The sequence below is a fragment of the Bidens hawaiensis genome, unplaced genomic scaffold, assembly GCF_021521415.1.
Source record: "Bidens hawaiensis isolate Kalapana, Puna unplaced genomic scaffold, B.hawaiensis_p1.1 tig00016828_1, whole genome shotgun sequence".
Lineage (NCBI taxonomy): Eukaryota > Viridiplantae > Streptophyta > Magnoliopsida > Asterales > Asteraceae > Bidens > Bidens hawaiensis.
The window spans coordinates 17044-25562 of NW_027492550.1; positions in this window are offsets into that span (position 1 = coordinate 17044).

Consider the following 8519-nt stretch of genomic DNA (forward strand, 5'->3'; position numbering starts at 1 on the left):
GAAACACTGCTGAGATTTATAAAGTCTTTTTGAGCTTTTCTGGCAGCTGATACAATTTCAGGATGATGACCTTCTGGTTTATTCAGTATGTCTGTAAGGGATTATGACCAGCTTGACCATTGAGCTTGCAGATATTTCAATTGTTTCATCCTCATAAGCTACTAGACCTAAACCGAGCTCTTATTCTTTTGGTGTTTCAATTTCTGGATTTTCATGCTCAGGTTCAGTTTGTACAGGCTCAGATATTACTGGCTCAGATTGTATGGGCTCTTTTTCATCATTTTTTTGTGCAATTGGAGTTTGTTCATTAGGTTGTTTTGCTTTCAATGCCTCCAATGTAGCCCTAATAGCATCATCAGCTTCTTTTCTCAATCTCTCTTCTGCCTCCTCCTTTTTTCTCATTTCCATCAGTGCTTCAAGCACTTCTTGGTCTAACTCCTCCTCAACTGGTTGTTCTTTAGCCAATGCATCAAGTTCTTCATTTATAAGTTTCATGGTTGTTTTTACTGACTCAACCTCAGCAATACATTATCCTTTTCCAAGATCTCATCATCAGATGTTCCCTTAAGAGTTGCTTTTGGATGAAGATCTTCATCAGTCAGAGCCACCCCTTTGCCTTTTAATTTTCTTTGGGCAATATGTTCAGGGGTCTCTTCTTCAGCTTCATTCTCTTTATCTCCGGTCTCCCCCTCAGCTGTAGCATCTCCTTCAACAAATTCTTGATCTATCATTTCAGGAGCATTAGATGTTCCAGCAACTTCTACTTCAACCTCATCTTCAACTTCTTCACCTGAACTGGCATAAAGATCTTCAATTAGTTTCAGGCCACCTTCTTCTTCTAGATTCTCCCCATGTTTTGGTGCATCTGAGGTCTTCTCAACCTCAGAGTGCTCTAGGATTTGAATCTTCAATAAAGCTTCTTGTAAGGCAGCCTCAAGTGCTTTGTTCTTGATCTCCAGCACTGCATTTTTATTCTTTAACATAACATTTTCAAACTCCAGCTCGGCATTCTCTGCGATAAGGTCATATATGTTTGGGCTGGATGGTGGTGTTTATTGAGTTGGTTTAAAAGTTGGTTCTGATAGTGGTTTAGATGAAGAGGTTTCAGGTGAGGGTACTTTGTATGGTTCAGGTTCTGTAGGAGTGGGTTAGGAAGGTTGATTAATGTTAGTAGATATATGTTCTTGTATAGGTGAGGTTGGTGGTGTGGGAATATGTGTATCTTGAGTAGTATGGGCTGGTGGTGACACAGGTGGTGAGGAAATGATAGGTTCTTAGATAGGAGAGGTGGGTGGTGTAGGAACATTTGTCTTATTATCATGTTCAGGTTCAGAATTGTTTCGAGCAGTTGTGGAAGGAGAGGAGGGAATGTCATCATTAGTTGGCTCAGAGTTAATAGATTCAGTATCGTCAGCCCCAACAGAGTCGGTATCAGCATGATGTTCTTCAGGTGGTGGTGAATCCGGTGGAGTGACCTTTTGGATAGTTTCAGCAACATTTGATATTATAGAGGCTATAAAGTCATCATCGTCTATCTGCTCAGTTGCCATGTTGCTAGGACCCACAACTGGTTCATCAGTCTGTTCATTCACTTCAACTTCTGGTCCTGTACCACCTTCTTGAGTCTCCATGTTCACATCAGAATCAGCACCAGTGAATATAGTCATTTCATTCCTAACAAGGTCCAACACAGGTTCATTCACTTCAGCATTGCCACCCAAATTCTCTACCACTTCTTCTTCATGAGCAATTTGTTCAATAACCGGCTCATCACCTACATCACCACCTTGATTATCATCATCATCACCTCCATCATTCCCAGCATCCACATCATCATCACCATCCTCACTATCATTATCTTCATTATCACTATTTCCTGGAGTTTGAGGTACATCAATGGCACCCAATGAAGGAACAAGCAGCCATGGGAGAACATCCCAATCATTATTTCCAGTGAATTTGCTCTTGGCATCCTCATTCTTTGGCAAATGTTTGGATCCTGTAACCTCAGTACCTCTCCTGTGTGTTGAAGGTTTGGCAATGACCTATTTATCAGAATCTGTAGGAACCTTGGATACATCAGGAATCTTTGGTTTACTTCCTTCTCAGCATTTGAAACCAAACCATTGAAAATAAGTCTTGACACGTTGAATGGTTGTTGGTACAGAATGGCAACTGTGAGAGTAGCAAGTTCCCTGCTTAGTAAGGTTCAAGTCCCTCTCCTTGGAGATAGGGACTGGATGACATGACGAATGAGGAATCTGTAAATCAATGGGAAGCTGCCTTTCTGGAACTGTCCTTCTTTAACTTCCCCTTGGTAGCCATGGTTTCTTGAAATATTCTGAACAATCTTAGGGTAGAGTATGAAGGCTGTTCTTCATGATTATCATTTAAGTTCAGTGTAACTCGGATTGAAGCTTCAGTGACTTCAATGTCATGATTTAGGACAGAGGCCTCAATCCTCTTTCCGTTGACATCATTCACATATGTAGCTGAGCCCCAAAAGTCAATAATATGGTTCTTGTAGATTGTTGGACTCTCAGTCAAAGCTACCCGTAGGTTGGAATTGTTCAGGAAATTGATCATAGGCTCCAGTTCTCTGTTGTCATTATCTATCTCCAACTGCGCACACATGTTATGCTTCTTTTCAAATTTCATGGCCATTAGTTCTGCAAAAAGAAAAGAATCGTCAGTACAAGTAAAAGCAGAAACAATAAGCGATGATATTTAGAGAAGAGTAGCGTCTTCAGTAACCTGTTTCGTAGTAATATACGTACCTGCACAAACAAGTGAACAATTAGTAAGAAATTCAATTAGAAAGCCTAATTTCGAAATCGGTGAGACGATAATCGAATAACGATATCTTACCGAAGTCGAAACAGAGCTAATGGCTAATTTCGAAGTATAATCGAGCAGTGATTTAGTATTCGAGTAAGCAGGGGATGCGCGAGCAAGAGGTTTTTGCAATTAGGTTTTCTGAGGGAAATGAAATGTTTTGAAAAAGTTTCTAAGTCCCTCTTTTATACCTAACATTTGGGTAGTACAGTACCTTTTTGTCGTCTAGTGCAGACAGTTGTCATTTAATTCAAATTTAATGTTCCTCCCTTGCTCGAGCATACAAAGAAAAGAACAGTTGTCTCCCATTGTACTCGAAACCATATTACTATCCATGCTCGACATACGTGTATGCCCATGATGCTCGAGAACTAGTATACTCGAGATAGGTTGCTCGAAATACACTTGTGCTCGATGCCTTAGTCAAAATGTAAATTGAAGACTTCACTTGCTCGAGTATAGGATCATGCTCGACATGAACTGTACTCGACAGTACTTAGTAAAATTCGCTTAGTTATGTATACTCGAGACACACTCATTTTTGAACCTTACTCGACTATTCATCATGCTCGACATTATTTAGAAATCTATCATGACAAAACATATGCTCGAGATGCAACTCCTCTTAGCAGTGTTGTAACCTATGCTCGACTGACTTAGATTACTACAACTCAATGTGCTCGAAGTACCCTCATGCTCGAAAGCCTTAACAGATTTTGTCCTTCTTATGCCTGTACTCGAACACTCAAACTGAAGAGTCTAGCACACTAGTTTGCTCGAACCACTTAGCAAATATGTCCATCTAGTTCCTAAGCTCGAACTCATAGACCAAAGTGTCTAGCACACAACCTTGCTCGAAACAGTTAACGTCTCCTATCTTTCAGTTCCTTGTGCTCGAAAACTTATGTCTAACCGCTCAACATGCAATCATGCTCGAAACACATAACATCAATTGTCATGACATAGCGGGTGCTCGAAAGTAAGATGCATGCTCGAAACTCTTAACAACAACTTTCAGTTCATCAAGATGCTCGAAAGTAACATGCATGCTCGAAATACATAGATGAATCTAACAGTTCATATAGCATACTCGAAGCAATGTAATCACACAATCGAGCAAAGTTTCTTTGCTCGAAACACTTAAATGCTTTTCAGTTCAGACTGTGAATCCAACACATCATATGGCAATCAGTTTGGACATTTACACACATAACCTTTGCTCAATTTGCGATTTTGCATAAAAGATAATCATTTGGAACATTGAACTGACCTAAGCAATTAGTTTAAGGTGAAATAAGAGATCAAATTTCAGTTGAATATTTCTTTAAAAACATTTTATAGAAAGATCTCAACATGGGATTAGATTGTTTAAGGCAATTTCACATCACTTCATGGTCAGTGTTATTATGACTTAAACCAGGTTGACAGCAGGTATACTTAGCATAATTTTTATTGCTTTTCTGTGATACATTTTAATGTTCAATTAAGGCATAAGTTAGGAATGGTTATCACTATATTTTAAGGTTACCTCTCATCTCTTCTCAATGCTTATTTAGCTTTCTCCAAGTTACCCCAATTTGACTTAAACCTAATGAAGTATGGTCAGTACATTCTAGATTCTAAATAAACATAAAACTTGTGAAACTTTCAGAATATATATATTTTTTTTGTACTATGCTCTTTATTTGACTTTGAGCTTTACATTTATATTTATTCATATTGTGTGAATTATTCATAATCATAAATAGATAAGTTCCTAATGACCAATACTTCAAGAGGCTTGTGTATGACTGGATAATTACCTTTCTGCCTATCATTCGGGGAGATATGCTAGAGAACATACCTTATCTTCTAATGGTTCACCACATTAGACTTAGCAGAATTTAGGTTTATATCACATACAGCAATTACAGATTATGGAAAGCTACCATACAATGCCAATGACTTTACTTCAAGCCTTTTAGACTTATAATCCATGGGTTAGTCATCTTAAACAATTTTCTATCATTTCCCTAAGGTTGGATACAATTTCTATCCAAAAACCTTAAGTTTCTACAAAGCTTGTAACTGAATAATCTTATCATATTTTGTCTCATATGAGATCACCAAAAACAGTGTTGCTTAGTCAAAAACATTTTATAGTTTCAAAACCATTTCTTTTGAAAGTTCATTTTAAACGTTGATTCTGAAAACAGTGTTATCATTTAAGCACATTTGACAAGCACACACTTCAATAATATCAAACACATTCATTCAGGCAGCCTAATTCATTTAGATAAGCACATAAGTCTGTCGAGCATGCTTAGAAATCCATCGAGCATACTCGGAAGTCTATCGAGCAACCTTAAGATTTTTCATTATAGAGTCTGTGCTCGAGAGACTTCATGAAAGTCCATGACTTTAATTACTGTGCTCGAGCAGTGGACTTGTGCTAGAAATACTTAGAAAGCTTTCCAGGACATGTCCATGCTCGAACATCAAAACATTTCCTTTGTGCTCGAATTACTTGAAAGTTCTCAAGTGTGGTTTGTTTGTGCTCGAAGAGCAACAAACATACCATCAAACATGGAATTCTGCTTGAAATACTTGGTAAGTTTTCCAAAGCATGTTTCTATGCTCGAGCGGCTGAGACATGTTATCTGTGCTCGAAGTACTTAGAAGAGTCTTCAAGTAGCACTGTCTGTGCTCGAGGAGCAACAAACATAGTATCAAGCACAGATTCATGCTCGAAATACTTAGACCACAACAATATATCATGTATGCATAGATCTAATCACCGTAAATAAAACATTAAGTTCATAATAATAATCAATCATACAGAAACAGTCACAAACATGATTCATGCAATCAGAATAATCAGTCAAGCAAGGCGATAAATCATGCAAACATTCATAGTGAGAAACATAGATAACCAGTAAGCACCTCACATAAGCACACATCATAAATCAGATTTCATCTGCGTTTATCATAACTAGGCATTTTAACAGAAAGTGAAACCTGGTTTTATCTAAAGGTTTGGTGAATAAATCAGCTAGATTGTCAGATGTATCTACCATTTTTATTTCTATGAGGCCTTTTTCACTACAGTCTCTAATAAAGTGATGTTTAATCTCAATGTGCTTAGTCTTAGAATATTGGACTGGATTCTTAACAATAAACATGGTAGCAGTATTGTCAATTAAAATTGGAGTAAGTAAGAAATTCAGACCATAATCCAGCAGTTGATTCTGAATCCATAGAACCTGTACACAGCAAGTGGATGCAGCAATGTATTCAGCCTCAGGAGTTGAGATGGACACTATAGTCTGTAGTCTGCTTCTTGCATTGCCAAGACACCAGCCTGTTACCTAGAAACTGGCAGCCTCTTGAAGTTGACTTCCTACTCATGTTGCAACCATCGTAGTCACTGTCTGTACAGGCCATCAAGTCAAAAAAAGAGTTCTTTGGATACCAAATCCCCAAATCTGGTTTCCCTTTGAGATATCTAAAAATTCTTTTTACTGCTAGCATGTGTGAGACCTTGGGGTTAGCTTGGAATCTTGCACAGACACACACAACAAACATAATATCTGACCTTGATGCTGTCAGATACATAAGTGATCTTATCTTGGCCCTATATTCATGCTGGTCCACTGGCTCCCCCTTCTCATCAGGTACCATCTTCTCATGTGTGTCCATTGGTGTAGACACTGTCTTGAAGTCCTGGCACTCGAACTTGTTAAGAATCTCTTGTACATACTTTGATTGATTAATAAATATTCCATCAGCTTTCTGTTGCACTTGTAGTCCAAGGAAGAAATTCATTTCTCCCATTGAACTCATTTTGTATTTAGACTTCATTACTTGCTCAAACTCTTTGCACATTTTGTTCATTAGTAGAGCCAAAAATAATGTCATCTACATAGACTTGCACCAGCAGCAGATCCTTGTAACATTTTTTGTAGAACAGAGTTTTATCAATAGCTCCTCTGCATAAACCATTGTCTAACAGGTGGTTTGATAACTTGTCATACCAAGATCTAGGAGCTTGATGTAGTCCATACAAAGCTTTGCTGAGTTTGTACACCTTGTTAGGATGAATTGGATCTTCAAATCTAGGAGGTTGAGTCACATACACCTCCTCATCAATCTTTCCATTCAAGAATGCAGATTTCACATCCAGTTGATAGACTTTTATGTTCATGGATGCTGCATATGCTAGAAAGATCCTGATGGCTTCTAGTCTTGCAACCAGAGAAAATACTTCTTCAAAGTCCACTCCCTCTTCTTGTAAGCACCCTAGAGCCACCAGCCTTGCCTTGTTCTTGATCACAGTTCCTCTCTCATCTTTCTTGTTTCTGAACACCCATTTGGTTCCAATTGCATACTTGCCTCTAGGTTTGTCTACCAAGTCCCGGACATGTAAGTCCCTGAACTGAGCTAACTCTTCCTGCATAGCTTCTACCCAGCTGTTATCTTTTAATGCTTGATTAATGTTCTTTGGTTCAACTTGGGATAGAAAGCAAGCATACAGATAGATGTTTGCTCTTTTAGGGGAACTTCTTGTCAATCTCTCACGCAAGTCCCCAATTATATTCTCTGCAGTATGATTTCTCTCAACAGAAGCAGTATGCACAACTTGTTGTGCTGAAACCTCTGTTTCAAGATTTTTCATGTTTATTTCAGCAGCTTCAATTTCATATCCTTCTTGATTCTCAGTAGCTTCTTGAGTTAGAATAGTTGCAGAAGATGATGCCTCATTTGACCCAATTTGGAGAGAGTCAAACAGAGACCGGAACCTGTCTTCATTTGATACTTCAATGGCTGCTTCTTGACCAGTGACATCCATTTCACATGCTCCTTGATTGCTTCTTTCAAAAGTAAATCCATTTGTTTTAGGAGCAATTGATGACCATAATTTGTCCAGATCAAGTTGCTTTTGTTTTCCTTTGTCTTCAAAACTTGTTCTGTACATGTTGTCATCCATGTCCTCATTATAAATCTTGAAAGATTTGACCATCTTCTCCAAATTAAAGAGCCATTTGGGTCCTTCAACATTATTGAAATGGTTTTCATTGAAGATAATGTCAGAAGACTCAATGACTACCATGTGTTCCTTCACATAGACTCTGTAAGCCTTGGAATGAGATAAGTAGCCCACAAAGAAGCATTCCAGAGATTTTGACTGGAATTTTTTGAGATAGTTCTTTGTATTTAGAAGTGAGCATCTACATCCAAATGGCTTTAAGAACTTCAAATAAGGTTTTCTCTTGAAGATAACCTCATATGAAGTCTTATTTTGAGTCTTGTTTAGTAGAACCCAGTTCTGCACATAGCAGGCAGTGTTGATTGCCTCTGCCTAGAATGTAACTGGCAGATTTGCATCAGCAATCATGGTCCTTGCAGCTTCAATTAATGTTCTGTTTCTTCTTTCTGCAACACCATTCTGCTCAGGAGTTCTAGGTGCACTATACTGCTGGAAGATCCCCTTAGAAGTGCAGAATTCTTCCATTATTCCATTCTTGAATTCTGTGCCAGTATCACTTCTAATGACCTTTAACTTTTTGTCAAATAGATTTTCCATTCTGATCACACATCCCTTGATCAAATCAGGTGTCTCATCTTTTGTCCCCAAGAAGTAAACCCATGTAAATTTTGAAAAGTCATATGTAATGACTAGACAGTATCTTTTCTTCCTAATGCAT